This window comes from Geotrypetes seraphini, chromosome 2, assembly GCF_902459505.1.
Source record: "Geotrypetes seraphini chromosome 2, aGeoSer1.1, whole genome shotgun sequence".
Lineage (NCBI taxonomy): Eukaryota > Metazoa > Chordata > Amphibia > Gymnophiona > Dermophiidae > Geotrypetes > Geotrypetes seraphini.
Genome location: NC_047085.1, coordinates 417,722,406 through 417,740,898, shown reverse-complemented (window position 1 = coordinate 417,740,898; position 18,493 = coordinate 417,722,406). Strand labels below are relative to the sequence as shown.

Here is an 18,493-nt window from a genome sequence, read left to right as displayed (position 1 = left end):
TGACATAGGATTGGTGAGTACTTTCACAGAGCAATGGAGAGATTGTACATCGGTATTTTTGAACTTCTGTTTGGTTTGTTTTCTTTTAGTTATCTGGCTATTTGTAAGTTTATGAGTTCAATGTGTGATTTTGTATAACGTTTTTCAAAACTCTTAACTGAAAAAGATTTATGTGACTATTCAATAGAAGGAGAAGCCAGTGGCTGGGGATTGGCCGAATCATCTGTCAAGTATGTCTATTAAGCATAATAGGATGTCTCTGATTGGAAAAGAAGGAATAAGAGGGCAGTGTTTACAAGATCTGACAGAAATACATGCCAGTTGTGTCTGGTTTTATAAAAATGCAAATGAAAAAAGAGGGAACTTATCTATATTAGCATATCAATAAGTTATGATGAAATAAGTAATCTGAGGGAACTGTACATTTCTGAATCACTTGGAGAAACTGACTTTAATGGAAAATGCTATTGATGTGTATGACTGGCTGAACCGTCTGCCAGTTGAAACTACAAAAATAACTGGTTCACTCAGAGTGGAAGTGGATAGTATGAAGGCGGAGCTAGTTAGATACATGAAAGGAGACTGCAAATTACATTTGGATTTATTTTTCCGCCCCTCATGGATCCGCAGCTGAAATCGCTATCTGAGTGAAAGATAGAGTTGAAATAGCCGAGATGTGGTTTGTGAAAGTTGTTGAAAACAAAGCCTACTCCAAGAGTTATCAGGTCAAGTTCCGGAGAAGGAAAGAGGGGAAGTCAGATCACTATGATCAGAAGCACCTAGTGATTCAGGATAAGAATGAATACTACACTCCAAAGTATCATCTGACTGTATGCACTGCGAACCGGGATTTTGTGAGTCAAGCAGCGTATGCCAGAATTGAGAGAGATGTCACTATATGTGCCACATACTCTCATGAATTCCTAAAATATGGAGTGAAAGTTGGGCTAACCAATTATGCAGCTGCATACTGCACCGGACTCCTGCTGGCCTGTAGGCTACTCATTAAGTTTGGATTACATTAATTTATGCAGGGCAGGTAGAGATCACATGTGAAGTGTTCAGCGTGGAGAGTATTGACTCACAGCCGAGTGCCTTTTCCTGTTAATTGGACACTGGTCTAGTCAGAAACACCACTGGCAATCGTGTGTTTAGTGTTATAAAAGGGGCTGTGGATGGAGGTCTTGTCATCCCTCATAGCACCAAGCGTTTCCATGGCTACTATGCAAAGAGCAAAGAGTTCAAAGCCGAGGTGCACCACAGCTAAATATATGGCCAAAATGTGGCCCAATATATGAAAGAATTGACAGAGGAAGATGAAGATTCTTTTAAGGAAAAATATAAGTTTGTGATATATAGAGTTAAGTATATATTGTATTAACATTATTATTAATAGATATCAAATAATAAGAACGATAACTGAGGGAGGGTAGTAAAAATAAGATGGCTAGAGATGGGTTATAAGATATAGTTATATGATGAAAAAGCAAAGGAGATTTATTAGATCATTATTTAATAGGGACTTATAGAGGAGGAATTGGGGATGTATTTTTATGAATGAAAATATAAATATACATAAGAATCTTAAATTTGTAACACTAATGAATTAAATATAATTGTTTTAAAATTGAATGGATAAGATAAAGGATAATATGTGTGTATGGATTATTTTCACCTCAAAATACAATATGGGTAAATGAAAGCAGATAAATGGGTTGAATAAGATAATAAATTTATGTGTAGTTATATTTATAATATCTTAAGACATTAGTAATGTATAATAATTTTTTTGGATAAGCCATGAAGGAGCATTAATTTCATTAGTATATAAATAAATCATTTAATAATTGTTATATTTACATATACAAAATATATATATGGATTAAGATAATTGGCTTTGTGGACTGGATAAGATAATATATTTTAGAAAAAGTACTTTTTACAACACCTAAAGTCATTAATAGCATATAAAATAGTTGTGGATAAGCCTTGGAGGAGATTTGAAATCACTTGTCCATATAGGCGTTCTCAAGCAATCGTATTTATTTGGGTGGGGGGTGGGGGACTTAATGGGTTATAAGTAGGGGGTTATAAATGTGTAAGGATCAAACAAATAGAATGTATGAAAATGAATTTATGTAGTTTTTCTTTGAAGTTGAGGTTAATGATAACCATAGATGATTCTTAAAATTTTTTCTTTAAATGTCAATGGCTTAAATCACCCTATTAAACGGAAAAAAACACTTAATTTTTTGAAAAAACAGAATGCAGATATATGCTTTATACAAGAGACACATCTGTCTGATAATAGAGTCGAAAAAACTGGAAGAAGGTTGGGTAAAGCACTGTTTTTATGCTCCGGCTGTAGGGAAAAAAGCAGGAGTGGCTATTCTGGTTCACAAAAAATGTATGGTGGTATTTACATTAAAGGCTATAGACCCCGCAGGTAGGTGGGTGCAGGTGGAAATGAGCTTGGGGAAAAATTCTTTGATGCTTATGAATATTTATGCCCCTAATGCTAATCAAACAGAATTTTTTGTATCTCTTCAAAAGTTGCTATTGCCACTGGCTACTTATAAAATAGTAGTAGCGGGAGACTTTAATGCTGTAATGGATCCATTGACAGACAAAAATCCTAGTAGATTAATAAAGTCAATGGGTTTAGATAATATGGTACAATCTTGTGGATTAAAAGATATATGGAGGATTCTTCATTTTAATGCTCGGGAATTTTCATTTTGTTCCCATGTTCATAATTCATTTTCAAGAATAGACTATATTTTTGTTTCAGATTTGTTAGTACAAAATGTGATAAAACCTAACATAGATCCAATCATCTTATCAGATCATGGTAGTGTCTGGCTTGAATTTAGGGTGGATGAAGTTGATATGGGAAGACCAGTCTGGAGATTCAATAATACATTGCTTGTAGATTCAAATTTTTTTGAAGATATTCAACAAAAGATGGAAGAATATTTTCAAATCAATGTATCAAAAGAAATTTCAGAGGAAATATTATGGGATGCATTTAAAGCAACCATAAGAGGGCAGATTATTTCATTTGCGGCACATGTTAGGAAAAAACTTAATATGGAATTTGCTAATTTGGAAAAAGAGATTAAGGAATTAGAGGCAAAATTAGCAATAAAGTGGGAATATGATATTTTACAAGTCTTATTAAAAGTTAAATATAAATATAATGAGATTTCCTCACAGTTGGCAAGGAAAGATTTGTTTTCTCAACAAGCTCTGTATTATGGACACTCGAATAAAGCAGGAAGATTACTGGCTAATTACCTCAAAGTGAAAAAAAGGAAAGTAAAAATTATTGCGATTAAAGACGAAAAAGGTGACACTCATTCACAAATTGGAAATATTCAAAAATAATTTTGAGCTTTATTCAAATAAAGAAAAGGATGGTATAGAATTTTTAAAATTAATTAGGGGTCCTAAAATTCCTGAGCATATAAAAGGTAATCTCGAAGTGCCCATATTGATAAAGGAATTGCAAACAGCATTGAAGTCCCTTAGAGTTTGATCCGCTCCAGGTGGTGATGGTTTCACGGTGGAATTTTATAAATCATTTCAAATTACCCTATTACCTTATTTGTTAAATCTATATCAGGCTCAACTAACTAAAGGTTGCATATTAGGTACTATGGCAGAATCCTTAACTATTGTTTTGCCGAAGCCAAATAAAGATCCTATGTTGGTTTCTAATTACAGGCCTATTTCTTTGCTAAATGTAGATGGTAAACTTTTGGCTAAGTTATTGGCTTTACGCTTAGCTAAGGCTCTCCCTTATATCATTGGAATGCACCAAACGGGGTTCGTTGCTCAAAAACATTCTTCTAATAACACTAGATTGGCATTACATATGTTAAATTTATCAAAAGATATGGATGATCCGGCCTTCTCTGTATCTTTGGATGCAGAGAAGGCCTTTGATCATGTAGAGTGGACCTTCATCTATCAAGCGATGAATTGGTTTGGTATTGGTTCTGGATTTATTCAAATGATTCAAACCTTGTATAGCTCCCCCTCTGCCAGATTATATATTAATAATACTTTTTCAGAACGTTTTTGTTTGGGGAGGGGAGTTAGGCAAGGATGTCCGTTATCTCCTCTGCTGTTTGATATTGTTTTGGAACCCTTGTTATTGGCTATTCAACAGGCAGGGGAGATTCAGGGTATTCCTTAAGCAGGTCGGGAATATAAAGTCTCTGCTTATGCAGATGATATTTTGCTTCATTTGAGGAATCCGGAAACAACCATTCCATATTTACTTGAGCTGATTGAAAGATTTGGGAAATTTTCAGGATATAAGATAAATTGAAGTAAATCAGAGGTCCTTCCTCTAAACGTTCACTGTTCCTAGGGATTATTTGATAAATTATCTTTCTTGTGGAAGGAAGGAGGTATTAAATATTTAGGTATTTGGATCCAGAAAATGTTGGAAGAAACGATGCAGGTAAATGAAAAATCCATATTGCTAAAGGTCTCAGAGATGTGTGAGCATTGGAACCTACTACATTTGTTTTGGTGGGGGAGAGTTCAAACTGTAAAAATGATGATTCTGCCTGTAGTTTGTTACCAAATGGGTATGATACCGGTTTACTTTCAGGGGTCTTGTTATAAAAAATTGAATAGTATTCTTACTAAATTTATTTGGCTGGGTAAAAATGCTAGAATTGCTATGGTATCTTTACAAAAGCCGATTGTAGAGGGTGGGGTAAATTTTCTCAATTTTTATAGGTAACATCAGGCCTATATTATGTTCCAGGGAATGTATTGGATCCTCCCCGAGCTCATGGAGAATCTACCAGACTAGCTACACCTGGAATGGAAAGTTATGTCCCCAATGCATTAAGTATCAGATTACCCAGCTAGGCTAGGGCCAACAAAATTTTATTGAATACATGGAAAACAATTTAATTTATTGATAAACTAACAGATGTTCCTATAATAAAATCTACTTTGCAGTCCTTATGGTTAAACTCCAAGATTCAAGTGGGCGGTGCTGGGATTGCCTGGAAAAATTGGATGCAGGCAGGTATTCGGACATTGGATGATGTTATATCTAATGAGAAACTGCTGGAATTTTCACGGCTTCAACAATCATTTGGCATTTTGAAATCTCAACAGTATAGGCGGTTGCAGTTGAAGCAGGCCATTTGGAGTGGGTTCCTTGAATGGAAAAAATTTTAAAATTATAGCCTGCAGATCTTTTGCAACCAGACAGATTTAGTAGAACATCAGGCTGCCCAGTGTTATAAATTAATTTCTGAATTTTTGAATAAAAAACCTAAAAATAGTGTCAGAGATATTTGGAGCATCGAGATTAAACAGTATATTTCTGTATCTCGCTGGCCACGAATTTGGACTTGGAGGTTGAAATGTACAGCATCAGCATCTATGAGGCAAACATGGTTATTTTTATTAAATAGGATTTTTTGGACCCCAGTTCGTTTGCAAAAATTAGATAGTTCCAAATCTAATAGATGCTGGCACTGTCATGCTGATATAGGAACTTTAGATCATCTGTTATTTTTTTGTCCACTGATATTTAGTTTCTGGAAGTCAATTTGGGGACAAATAAATATTGTTTTAGAATCTGATATTCCCTTGACATAATTTGTGGTACTATGTTACACATTAAACCTCCCCTTGATAAATATAAAAGCCGTCTTTTCCTGGTTTTGACTGGAATAGCTGTTCAATTGATCACAAAAAATTGGAAAAGCCATGATAGATTAAACTACACACTTTGGTCGACAAATGTATGTAATACATACAAATATGAGAGAATGAATGCAGAATGTTTGGGGTCCAGTGTTTCATTTAACAAAGTATGGAGTCCATTGGCTTTATTTGCTGCTTCACATTAATGGTTTATGTACTTTTCTTCTAAGTTTTTCCTTACACATCCGGGGTGGGGGGTGGGGGAGGGAGAGGTAATTGAGAAATTGATATCAGCTCAGCGGCCCGGCAACCTACCCACCCCCCACCGCAACCATCGGGGCAGGAGATATAGCTCATCTCCCCTGCCGCAATAGCGATACCACAGGAGGGGCCTAAGGCTACTGGGCCGATTCCGATTGGCCCAGGTGCCTCAGGCCCCACCTGTGGGCGGGGTTTGAGCCACCTGAGCCAATCAGGACCTAAGGCCAGCCATTCCGGTGATGGCTGGCCTGTCGGATGGACGGGCTTGGCACCTGTCCATCCGACCAACGATTTTTAAGATACGGGGAGGGGGATTGGGGGGTTGGCGGGGGGGGGTTTCATGGGTCGGGCCAATCAGGGGTTCGGGGAGGCAGTCGTGGGGGGGTTGCATCGAGGGCAGGAGGGCATGGAATCTTTCCTGCCCGTATCTTAGTGGGAGTGGGGGGGGTTCACCTGGGCAGGAGGTCTTGGGATCCCTTCCCGATCTTGATCGGCAGGTGGGGGTGCCGCTGGGCAGGATCGTGATCGGCGGGTGGGGGGAGTGGAGGTGCCACTGGGGCAAGAGGCCTTGGGCTCCCTCTTGCCCCAATCAAGTCGAGGGAAGGTGGGTGCCGCCGGGGCAAGAGGTCTTGGGCTCCCTCCTGCCCGGATCGTTGTAGGGGAGGGGGGATTCTGTAACAGGTGTTGTTTTTGACAGACACTGATTACAGAATCCATCTTTTAGGCGAAGGACTGGCTCCTCCTTCGCCTAAAAGCCCTTGTTTTGGGCATTTGGGACTTAGGCTTTTTGTAGGTTGATTATATGGTGTAAGTTTAGACGTAGTGGTGGTCCTGGCATTTAAACAGCTGAATGTAGAGGCAGGCCATTATTTTAAAAAACCCTCCTTTTGGACGTTTTTTTATTTTTATAATGGACATTTTCCCTGCTTCTACTTTCAACGTTTAGGGCTTAGGTGTAATGGTGTAATCTCTGTAATATTTTTCTGTATTCAATCAAATGTATTACACTGTTGTAGTTTATAAAATAATAAAATTTATTTAAAAAAATATAAAATAAAAAATAGTTTAGCAAAAAGATTAAGGAAAGAATTCAGGTTTTTTTGCCTATGACTGGAGCAGGGAGCATTGTAAACTATGCTGACTATCTCAGTCTATGATAAGACTGTGCGTAGGCTCCATTTCTGAGGCCTTTTTTCCCTGAATTAAGAAGAGATGACACATTAATGTTGGAATATATGTACTTTTCTGATTGAGTGGATTACTGTATATGGTGTTAAATCGAATATTTATGCCACTCGGGTTGGTAAAACTTTATGCTGCTCAAGGCAGCCATTCAGGGAGGGGCTCAGTACTGGACAGCAGTGCGGAAAGCTCGCTCCTGCCTGGTACGTCGCTGGACCACTAGGGATTCAAAAAGGCACGCAGGAGCCTGGCAAAGAGAGGGAGGGGGGGTCAGGGTGCAGAGCCTGGGAGAACAGAAAGGGAGAAGCTGAGTGCAGAGCCTGGCAGGGAGTAAGGACAGGTGGGGTTTTTTTTGTTTGTTTGTTGTAACTTTTAAAGTTAGATTATAATCATCCATCCATGTGTCTTGAATTCAGTCTGCAGAGTTATCATGCTCCATCTTGCTCTCTCATCTGTTTCTTTGTGCTGTATAACTGATCTACAAATATAAACTTGTAAACCCACCAAATTAATAGAAAATATTTTTTGTGAAATGTCGTATCAGTTGTAAATACTTTGGATCAAAAATGCTACATAAATCTAGAAAAAAAAAGTTAGGTATGGCAGGGAGTGAGGGGGGCTGAATGCAAACCCTGGCAGGGGAGGGAGGAGGGTTAAAGGGCACATGAATATTAAACTTCCCCTCCCCCTCCCCGTCTTATATTCAAGACCTTTTTTTTTTTTTTCCTCCTTTTTGGGGGGGGGGGGGAAAAGTACCTCATCTTATATTTGAGTATATACAGTAATGAGAGCAGGACACAACCTTTCTGAGTTGAGAATAAGACTCCATTGTGTTCATCATATATTTAGATTCTCCTAGAATTGCATTATTGCATACTGCAGAAATGTAGTTGTGCCAAAGCAAACAACTTGAAAACCCATTTTCCTAGAAAGTAGTTGAACATTTTATTTCTAAATTATCTGGCTTTAACTTCTGACGTCCCAAGATGGATTACATTTTTATGTTCACTGATTATTTCCACAGACTTTATAATGTCCACAAGTATAAGAACAATAAGCTATGTTTTCTTACTCCACAGGTGTATCACTGTTTAGCCTTTCCACAATCACAATACACAAACCAATTAATTTATACTTGCCTCAAATCTCTGAAATGTTGTCATACGAAATTCTCCTTTAGTTCCCGAAAGCAATAATAAAGAGGAAGAATTTTGAATGAAAAGCACCAAAGATATGTCTAATGCAAGCCAGAGTAAACCTTATTTAATAAGTAGCATTTTTGTTTCCAAGTTGGGTAACCTACTTTGCAGTCATATAATTGTAATGGTCCCTTAAGTTGTATGAGCAGAGCAAGAATATCTTTGACACGCTGGCAACTTATAACATTAAATATACATGCTTCATGCAATAAAACTTGGTCACAATAAAACTGGACCTTAAAGATTTTATTGCTTTATTTGGGAAATACTTTGAATCCTAAGTTCAACGTTATTTTACTTTTAACTGCAAATTATGAGGCCCTTTTCTTAAGCTGTGCTATAAAGTGGCCTGCGCTATTATTAGCGCATGAATTTTCTGCACGCCGAGATCACTTGTTAGCATGGCTCTAAAATGGCTGCAATTTTCATTTTCAAGTTATTGATCATGCACTAATGTTGAAAAAAACTTGTGGCCATTAGGTGGCAGCAAAGGCTCATGCGCTATTTTGTAGGTGGTATAGGTGCGCTAATCCAAGTTTCCAAACGTGCTGTATGTCATTCTTTTAAGGAGAGAGGGAAGAATCAGAGTATGAATGGACACAACCACTGACCCTCAAGCCTTTCATTGACGAATGCCGGTGTAGAAGGACTGAGATTGAGATAGATACGGGTTTCCCACGGGGACAAATTCTGTCCCAAGTTTATTTTTTTTACTTATATGCTGCCTATCAGTGGAGAGTGTCTAAGCAGTTTTTACATTCAGGTACTCGTGCATATTTCTCTATCGGTCCCTGTGGGCTCACAATCTATCTAAAGTACCAGGGGCAATGGAGGGTTAAGTGACTTGTTCAGGGTCACAAGAAGCAGCACTGGGCTCAAACCCATAAACCTGATTAGCATAGGGCACACTCTGCTCTCTGCCTCCAAACATGCCCCCCCACCCACACCAAATAATAACTTCTATTTTTTTAGTGTAGAATTTTTTTAGTCCCGGCACTACCATAGGACACCTGAGCACACCTCATAATAGTGCCCTTTTAACCTGTGGCAAGAACCTATTAGTGCTTACCGCAGCTTAGTAAAAGGGCTCGTGTTTTATACTGTTTGTATTAGCTGTTTGTGTGGTATTGGGGCTCATTTTCAAAAGAGTAAGACATCCAAAAAGTATCCTAACCGGCAGATCTACATTTTTCTCACAGAAAGCTGTCCAGTCCACAGTATATAACTAAACCAAGGAAAAAAATGTGTCCAAGTTCATTAGTTGATGAAAAGATAACGTTCCAGGAGGGAGCAGTTCAAGGGCATGATATGGGTGGTCTTACATCTTGAAAATTTTTGTGCCATAACTGATAGCAAAATTATTTCCTTGTGCCTGAAAGAAAAACATTGTGAATTAGACGTCCTTTAAAAGTGACTAGCTCAAACACAAGCCTGTCTTTGGACCCAACTATGAGTTTTATCGAGTAGATTTAGAGGTGGAAGTGCTGCTCTGTGAAAGAGTGAAGAGTTGGAGTGGTCTGTTACCTTTGTTTCTGTGGCCCTGTCTGAATCTTTTGACCTTCACATTTCTGCCTTGCCTATTTTGTCTCATCCCCTCAAAGCCCCTCAGTCATACCCATTCCTTTCTCTTTATCTCGCCCCCTTTCCCCAACCCTCACTGTCTCCAGACCTCCAACCCTTTACTTACTTGTCTTCTGTCTCTCCACTCCAAGTCTGTAACTTTGCTTTGTGTTGCTACTCTGTGTGTGGTCTGTGCTAAGGAAGACTGTGCTGTGTGTTGCTGCTGTGTGTCGGAATTGTCTGTTGGTGCTGGAAGAATGGGTGCTGGGTATTACTGAGTCCAGTGCGTGGAAGAGTGCTCAATGGTATACAGGATTTAGTGGGTTGAACCTGTGGTGATGGGATATATGTACCTTAATCAGGGATGTGCTGAATGTTATAATAGCTGATGCTTTGCTTGAAATGGAGGAGAGTTTGGAGGGCAGATTCTATATGACATACCCCTATCCCAGAGTATTTAGGCTCAGGACCAATGTCATGGACCTCACTGACCAGCTATGCCTGAATAGGTACCACCATGACAGGGATGCCAGCACCTTCCAGTCAGTGCTGGCAGTCAATGCACCACAGGAACAATCTAGTGCTGGCTCATACGAAGGTCACCGCCTCCCTCACTTTTCTGGACACCAGCTCCTTCCAGTCAGTGCTGGCAGTCAATGCAGGCCTCACCCAGCCTGCCATCTCCAACTGTCTAGCCCTGTTCCTCACCCACACCTCAGATTTTTATGATATTCCCTACCACTGCCTAGGCCCTCCAGAACAACACAGCTCAGTTCTAAGTTTCAAGTTTTATTTTGGTTTGATGAATTGCTTATTTAATTTACTAAGCGAAATACAACTTTAATAAAAAGTATAGATATGTGATAAAATATACCATTTAATTTTTAAAATAATAGGTTAGACTGACAGACTTACAGACTAATAGAAATATAAGGTAAGAAAGGGCAGAACTACAATTCAATCTTTTAGAAAAAAAAAGAGAACATGAATGGAAAGAACATCAGGGAGGGGAGAGTGAAAACTGAGGAAAAGCTAAAATAAACTTTGAACATAATTAAAGATTGAAAGCATCTTTAAAAAGAAAACTCTTTAAGTTACTTTAAAACGACTCAAATCATTTTCCTCACTTATATGTTGAGGCAAGGTATTCCATAGTTGCGGAGCCATTATTGAGAACATATCATGTCGACGAGTTCCAATAACTTTCAAGGAAAGGACTGCTATAAGTTTTTGATTAGTGGACTGAAGGGAACGCGACGTATTGTGAGGGATAAGTAATTTATTAATGAATTGAGGTTTGTTAGTAGACAAAGTTTTAAATATTAAAAGTAAGATTTTAAAAGTAATGCGGTGATTAACTGGGAGCCAGTGGGATTTGATCAGAAAGGGAGTGACATGATCATATTTTTTTGCCCTTATGAATCAGTTTAACGGCAATATTTTGGATTATCTGAAGACGTCTCTTTTCTTTTTCTGTAATATTTATTAATAAAGAATTACAATAATCAAGTTTAGCGATAATTAAAGAATGAATTAATATATTTAGTGATTTTGGCTCTAGAAACTTAGAAACCGAGCGAATCATTCGTAGCCTATAAAAGCAAGATTTAACAGTGTTGCTTACATGTTCATGGTAAGAGAGACTTTCATTGATGATGACACCCAGTATTTTTAAAGATGTTACCGACTCTAAATGGATATTATCTAGGGTGAATGGGGCACTCAGGCTTATATCTTTTTTCCATGGGAAAAATAATGCTTTTGTTTTCTGAATGTTTAGGGCTAACATATTGGAATTAAGCCATTGCTTAACCTTCACTAACTTTCTATCAATCTCAATTATTTCTTCTTTATTTTCTGCACATATGTCCTACTCACACACCCTTTCCCAGACACACAAGGACACTTAAAGGAAGTCATACCACTCAATAGACATGCAGGTGACATCTGATGCCAAGGGGGGAGATTGTGGATGTGTGTGCTCACTACCCAGGGACCACCCATGATTCTTTTTTTAAACAATTTATTTATTTTTAATTTAGATTTGCTCAAACCTTTTTCAGTAGTAGCTCATGGCGAGTTACTACTCCTATTGAATGTATTTCCTCTGCATTTGGCAGATTCTCTGGATGTAAACCGCTCTGATCTGTAAGGTATAGCGCTACCAGACGTAAGCAACGCTGTACAGAGTCACAAAGATGGTCCCTGCTTGAAACAGACAAGACAGAGAAGCAGGATGTCATGGATACAGTTAAGGGGAACGGTTAAGCTGCTGGCTGGGTTGGTGGCCAGCGGGGAGCAAGGTTATAGATGGAAGGTTATATCAAAAAAAGTGGAGTTTCAGTCTGCTTTTAAACAAGGGAAGGGACTTGGCAGACAAACTTGGGTAATTTATTCCAGGCATAGGGAGCAGTTAGATGAAAGGAACGAAGTCTGGAATTGGCAGCGGCATTGAAGGATACAGCTAAGAACAGCTTAGATGAGTTGCATTAAAGTACACTGGGTATTATGATACCTATAAACTGCAGCATTCTAGAATCTACCACAGGTTTGCCCTAGGGGAGATCACTGGTGACTGGCTCCAAGGTAAGCAGTACAGGGGTTACCAAACCCCATACCTACTTCCCCCTCCCAACCTTCAATATAGTCCCTCCCTCTAGATGATCACATGACTGCAGAACAGCAACCAGTACTCTATCTCTAGATGCTCACCCTACCAGCCAACACACACCCTCTGCTAACCCCCAGCAAACCTGGCTCATGACGACCATAGTCCACCCCCCAAAATGAGGTTGAGGAGGAATACAACATGAGGCATCAGACAACCCATATCATTATAGAAAGCACCTTTGTTCAGCTCAAGAATCGCTTCAATATCTAGACCATGCTGGGGGGGAGATTCTCAACATCCCTGAAAAGGTGGCAAAAATATTCATAGCCTGCTGCATAATCTGGCCCTGCAAAAGAAGACAGGCCCTACCAGATAAGCTGCAGCAGCCATCACCAGATGCTCCTCGTTCCCCACTGCACACAGAGCTGACCAGAGAGCACAACAGGGTCGGTACCAGATAGACTCATACAGATCAATTTCCAGTAAAGGTAAGTGAACTATTTAATTGTGCACAGCACTCACATCCCACCCCCACTCCCCGCACCTTCCTACATTCCCTCCTCACACCCCTACCCCCTCACACATACCTCTCCCTCCTACACACACAAACCCCATGTGAATTACTTTGCTCATGGCCCTAGCTCTTCTTCTCCCTCCCCGTCCTCTCTGCTGTTCCCTTACGGAGCCACCTCTCCCACCCTGACTCTGCACTCCAAGCGATGGGCCAGGTCTTGCAGGAGCAGAATGTGTCTCAGAGTCCTCCCCTGTGGGACTCCCACCATCCTTCCCATCATCAGTAGTGGAAATTAGGCCATGTTAGTGGATTGCTGCCTACTTTACTGCCCATTGCAAAAAACCATGAAGGCAATTTGTTATGGCCTAGGAATCTGGCCTTGCAGTAGGTCCACTGGGCTGGGGTGTAGTGGGGTTCCTCTGCTGATGTGTCCTGGCTTCCCTTGCCATGGATGCCCTCTGGGGAAAGCAGCCTGTGGGGCCATGCATTCCAGAGGGGTCAGGCTGAAAATGTCTGCACCCAGCAGGCTGACCCCCAGTCTTGTGTCTGACCTCCTTTTTCTACTGTCTCCATTTTTGCTTGCATACCTCCACATCCTTGTTTGCACAGTAGACCACATTCAGCCTGTTGCAGATAGTCCACCATTCCTTGTCTTTGGTGTAGGCATACAGGCCCTGATTCTATAAAAAGGCACCTGAGTTAAATGCCTAATTTTTAAAAAATTGGTTACTGTAATTGGCGCTAATTGAAAGTGGCATTAGAAACCTATTAAAAAAACAATATTAAAAAAAAAATAATTAGCCAGTAGGCACCTAACTTGGTAGGTGACTACAAAGAGGCGTCTATCTGGAAAGTAGGCATGCTTAGGGGCGGAGTTTGGGTGTGGATTGCATTAGACGCCGGTATATTAGGCCAAGAAAACCCTGGCTTAATACATTGGTGCCTAACATTATGATGCCTACTGATGCTCAAGTTGCTTTTGGTGCCCCTAGGCACGATTCTACAAATGGCACTTAACTTTGACATGCGGTAGATGCCATTTTCCTAGGCGCCTATCAGGTTAGACACCATTTATAGAATCTGGTCCATGATGCTTGCTCCTTGGGAGCAATTAACTTGGAATGGTGTGCCGTAAATTCTTTGACAAGGCACTCAACTTCTGTATCAGTGAAGTTGCATCTTCTGCTCAGGGCTTCATTTTTGGATGCCATGACAATGGTGGGATGTGCAGGGTTGAAAATCTGAGATAGACCTTTATATGGGGGCACCCGAAACATTTCACCTGTGGTCACGTAGACGTTATGCATATAAACAGTTTTCTTTTGATTATGGTTCATATATGGAAATATTGGGGGGGCCTGACTTCCAACTTAAGACACTATTTTCAACCATTGATGTTGCATTAACATTGCTAAGGAGAAGGTGCCTTCTAAGCCTGGAATCTTCCACACCTGGGAAACACCCTCATTAGCTCTCTGCTCTGTCTCTGCAGCATCAGGCAGCTGAACCCTGGAAACCATGACTATGAGTCAGTTGGAAGTCCCCCTTCCTACTATCTCCAGGTAAGCAGAGACCTTGGACCCTATTCTCCCCCTCCCCTTCTGATAGGGACCTGAGCTGAGACCTGATCTGCCTTATGTTTCAGCTAACATAGGACTTCTTGCTGTTTTGCAAGATCTGGCTGCAAGACAAGATAGGGCAAAAGTACTGATCAGCAGGAACACAAGGGATAGTAACAGACTACAATACTGACTGTTTTAATGCAATTTATTTTATTATCTTTGAACAAAGGAGATAAGGCACTGTGGGAATATGTGCAATAGTAGGGTTACTAGAAATCCAGATTTCCCCGGACATGTCCTCCTTTTGAGGGGGTCCGGATGGCTTTTCAAAACCCGGCACTTTGTCCGGGTTTGAAAAGCTGTGTCGGGCAGGGAGGAAGTCCGCGCATGCGTGGCCGTCATGTGATGATGTATGTGTGACGTTATCACGTAGCGTCCGCGCATGCGCGTTCTTCCTCCCTGCCCGACAAGAGCAGGCAGCGGAGGGGGGGGGGGCAGGGCTAGGGCAAGCTTGGGGCAGAATTAGGGCAGAAATGGGCGGAATTAGATGGGCTTGGGGGTGTGGCTAGGGGGGTCCAGATTTTCCAAAAGGAAAGTCTGGCAACCCTATACAGTAGGGAACCTTGATGAGACACCCATTTGTGGCTATAGGTCTGAGCCTGGCCTAAGGTGTCCTGGCTTCCTACATCATGAATACTTCTGTGTTCCATACATTCTAGAGGGGTCAGGATGATCTTGTCTGCACTTTGCAGCTTGGCCCCAGCTTTGTGTCTGAACTCCCTCTACAACAGTCTCCATTTCAGCCTCCTGTTGAAACTATGTATGTTTTTCTATGTCATACCTTATAAGCTAACCCTCTTTTAACTGTCTCCATGTCCTGTTCACTAGACTATGATGGGGGGGGCCCCTCCCCCTAATTATCTACAATTTCCAAATGAGGGGGAGAATGCCTGCCAGAACTGTCCCCTGCATGGGGCCTGCCCTCTTCCCCTGTTCTCTGGCCTGCTAAACACAGAGTAAACGGTAAACTCTGCCATAGCCAAGCACACCTGCTGGTTGGTACCTGACAAGATTGCCACACTGAGAACACAGACATGTACAGTCATGTGAAAAAAATTAGGGCACCTCATGAAATATTCAGTTCTTTCTTAAGAAATGTTCACATATCGATGTCAAATCTTTTTTTATTTATCTGAAAAGAAAGTGATGTAATTGTAGGTAAGCAACAAAAATTTTCCTTGATTTACTCATGAAACAAAAGATATCCACAAAAATGTGTATTCTGACTGCAGACACCCTACACCCTAATAGTAGTGCTACTCTCTTTGGCTGAAATAACTGCAGCGAGACGCTTCTTGTAACCATCTACCAGTATGACATCGGTCTGAGGAAAGTTTGGCACACGCCTCAATGCAGAATTCTTTCAGCAATGAGATGTTTGAGGGGTTTCTTGCATGTACAACCCATTTCAAATCACCACACAGCATCTCAATGGAATTAAGATCAGGGCTTTGATTCGGCTACTCCAGGACTCTCCATTTCTTAGTTTTCAGCCAGACCTTGGTGGATTTATTGATATGTTTTGAGTCATTGTCATGTTGCAGGGTCCAGTTCCACTTCAGCTTTGATTTTCTTACAGATGGTCTCACATGTTCCTCAAGCACCCTCTGCTATACGGTAGAATTCATGGTGGATTCTAAGATGGTGAGCTGGCCAGGTCCTACTTCAGCAAAGCATCCCCAAACCATGACACTTCCACCTCCATGCTTCACAGTTGGTATGAGGTTCTTTTCCTGGAATGCTGTATTTGGTGTATGCCAAACACGTCCTCTTTTCTGGTGTCCAAATAATTCAATTTTAGACTCATCTATCCATAGAACACTATTCCAGAAGTCCTGGTGTTTGTCTACGTTCTCTCTGGCAAACTTCAGTCTGGCCTAGATGTTTCTCTTAGAAAGCAAAGGTTAAATTTGTGCTGTCTCTTTCTGATTGTAGAGGCATATACTTTCACATCAACAGTAGAAAGAGATTGCTATAAGTACCATGATGACATTTTAGGAGTTTTGGAGACTTCTTTTAGCATCATGCAGTCTGCTCTGGAGGTCAACTTCCTTGGAAAGCCAGACCTGGGTATGTTGGCAGTTGTTTGGAAAGTCCTCCATTTGTACACTATTTTCTGGACCGTAGAATGGCTAACATCAAATTCTTTTTTGAAATCTTTTTAAATCTCTTACCAGACTTATAAGCTGCTACAATTTTCTTCCTGAAGGCCTCAAACAGCTCTTTTGATCTCACCATGGTGTTCACTGTCACCACAGCAGTCATGAGCACAACAAACTAAATGTCTGAGGTTTAAGTAGGGTAAACCTCCTTTAAAATGCTGAGTAACAATATTCTTATAATTAAGTACACCTGATGTGATACACCTGTGTGTGATTTGAGCCACTTTAAGTGGGAGGATATATGAGGGTGTCCTAATTTATTCTTCTGTTAGAATATACATTTTTATGGATATCTTTTGTTTCATGAGTAAATCGAGGAAATTTATTGTTGTTACCTACATTACTTTCTTTTCCAGAGATAAATAAAAAAAAAGATTTGACATCGATATGTGAACATTTTTTAAGAACTGAATATTTCATGGGGTGTCCTAATTTTTTCACATGACTTTATATAACAGGTCCCTTCCTTCCTCATGTATACTTTCCCTATTGTATATATTTATTAATTCATTCAATTTTCTATACCATTCTCCCAAGACAGCTCAGAACAGTTTACATGAATTTATTCAGGTACTCAAGCATTTTTCCTTGTCTGTCCCGGTAGGCTCACAATCTATCTAATGTACCTAGGGCAATGGGGGGATTAAGTGACTTGCTGGTGTGGGTTTAACCACTGCGCCACACTCTTCCCTTCTAATGTAAGAGTAGAGGTAAGGTTATAGGGATAGGATTAGAGGTATATGGTAAAATTAGTCAGAGACCACTGTTCAGGCAGTGGACCTGATGGGCCGCCGAGAGAGCAGACCGCTGGGCAAGATGGACCTCTGGTCTGCCTCAGCGGAGGCAACTTCTTATGTTCTTACACCATTGAGCCCCATCAATTCCAGCCTTCCCTCAGAGCAGCTGTCTTAACAGCATTCTTGGTATAGGGTCATGGGTAGATTGTTCCCTAGGGGCTCACAGATGGCTACAAATTAAAATATTGATATAGGTGGGCAGTCTGCACCATACTGTGGCCCACAATACTGTTTCTGTAAACTGCTTTATCTTCTAATCTCCAGGTAAATGTAGCTACGTTAGATAGATTGTGAGCCCACTGGGACAGATAGAGAAAATATTAGAGTACCTAATTGTAAAACCGCTTAGATAACCTTGATAGACGATATATTAAAAAAGCATCTAATAATAATAGGATAACCTGCTTTGCTCATTTCATCTTCGCAGCCTTTCCCTATTCTCTGCAGGGACAGTGCCTGGAATGCAGGGTAGATGGAAGTGTTGGCCTTCCCCAGCTTAGTCCAGAGACCAACAATCAAGTAGCTATGTCCCAGGAGCAAGGCATGCCCTCCAATTTTGTGGAGATAGGGGGACATGTCTGAGAGATATGTGTAGGCGCTGCCAACAATACCTGCCGATGTCTCTCACATAGACGTCTTGCCTGTCTCCTCACTGATTTGTGTGCCCGAAGCCATGACTGCCCAATTGTTGGCTTCTGGATTCAGCTTGGATGACCTACACTTCCAGCTGGCCTGCAACCAGGACCTGGGAGGAGCAAGTAGAAAGGGAGACTACAGAAGAACTCCCTGTCCCGCCTTGGGGACCTAGGCAGCAGTTCCCATATATTCCACACCTGTGTGAAATATACCTTTACTGTGACCACTGGTCCCTAACACATTGGCCATCACCAAATGGTTGTGTAC

The 18,493-nt window shown here is 40.7% G+C and overlaps 1 protein-coding gene and 1 pseudogene across 2 annotated transcripts in view; one reads left to right on the top strand and one right to left on the bottom strand.

Annotated features, from left to right (window-relative positions):
* SGCE (sarcoglycan epsilon) overlaps window positions 1-18,493 on the bottom strand; it is a 101,031-nt gene that overhangs the window by 16,983 nt on the left and 65,555 nt on the right. The gene's annotated exons all lie outside the window — the stretch shown is intronic.
* LOC117355846 lies at window positions 675-18,172 on the top strand (annotated as a pseudogene).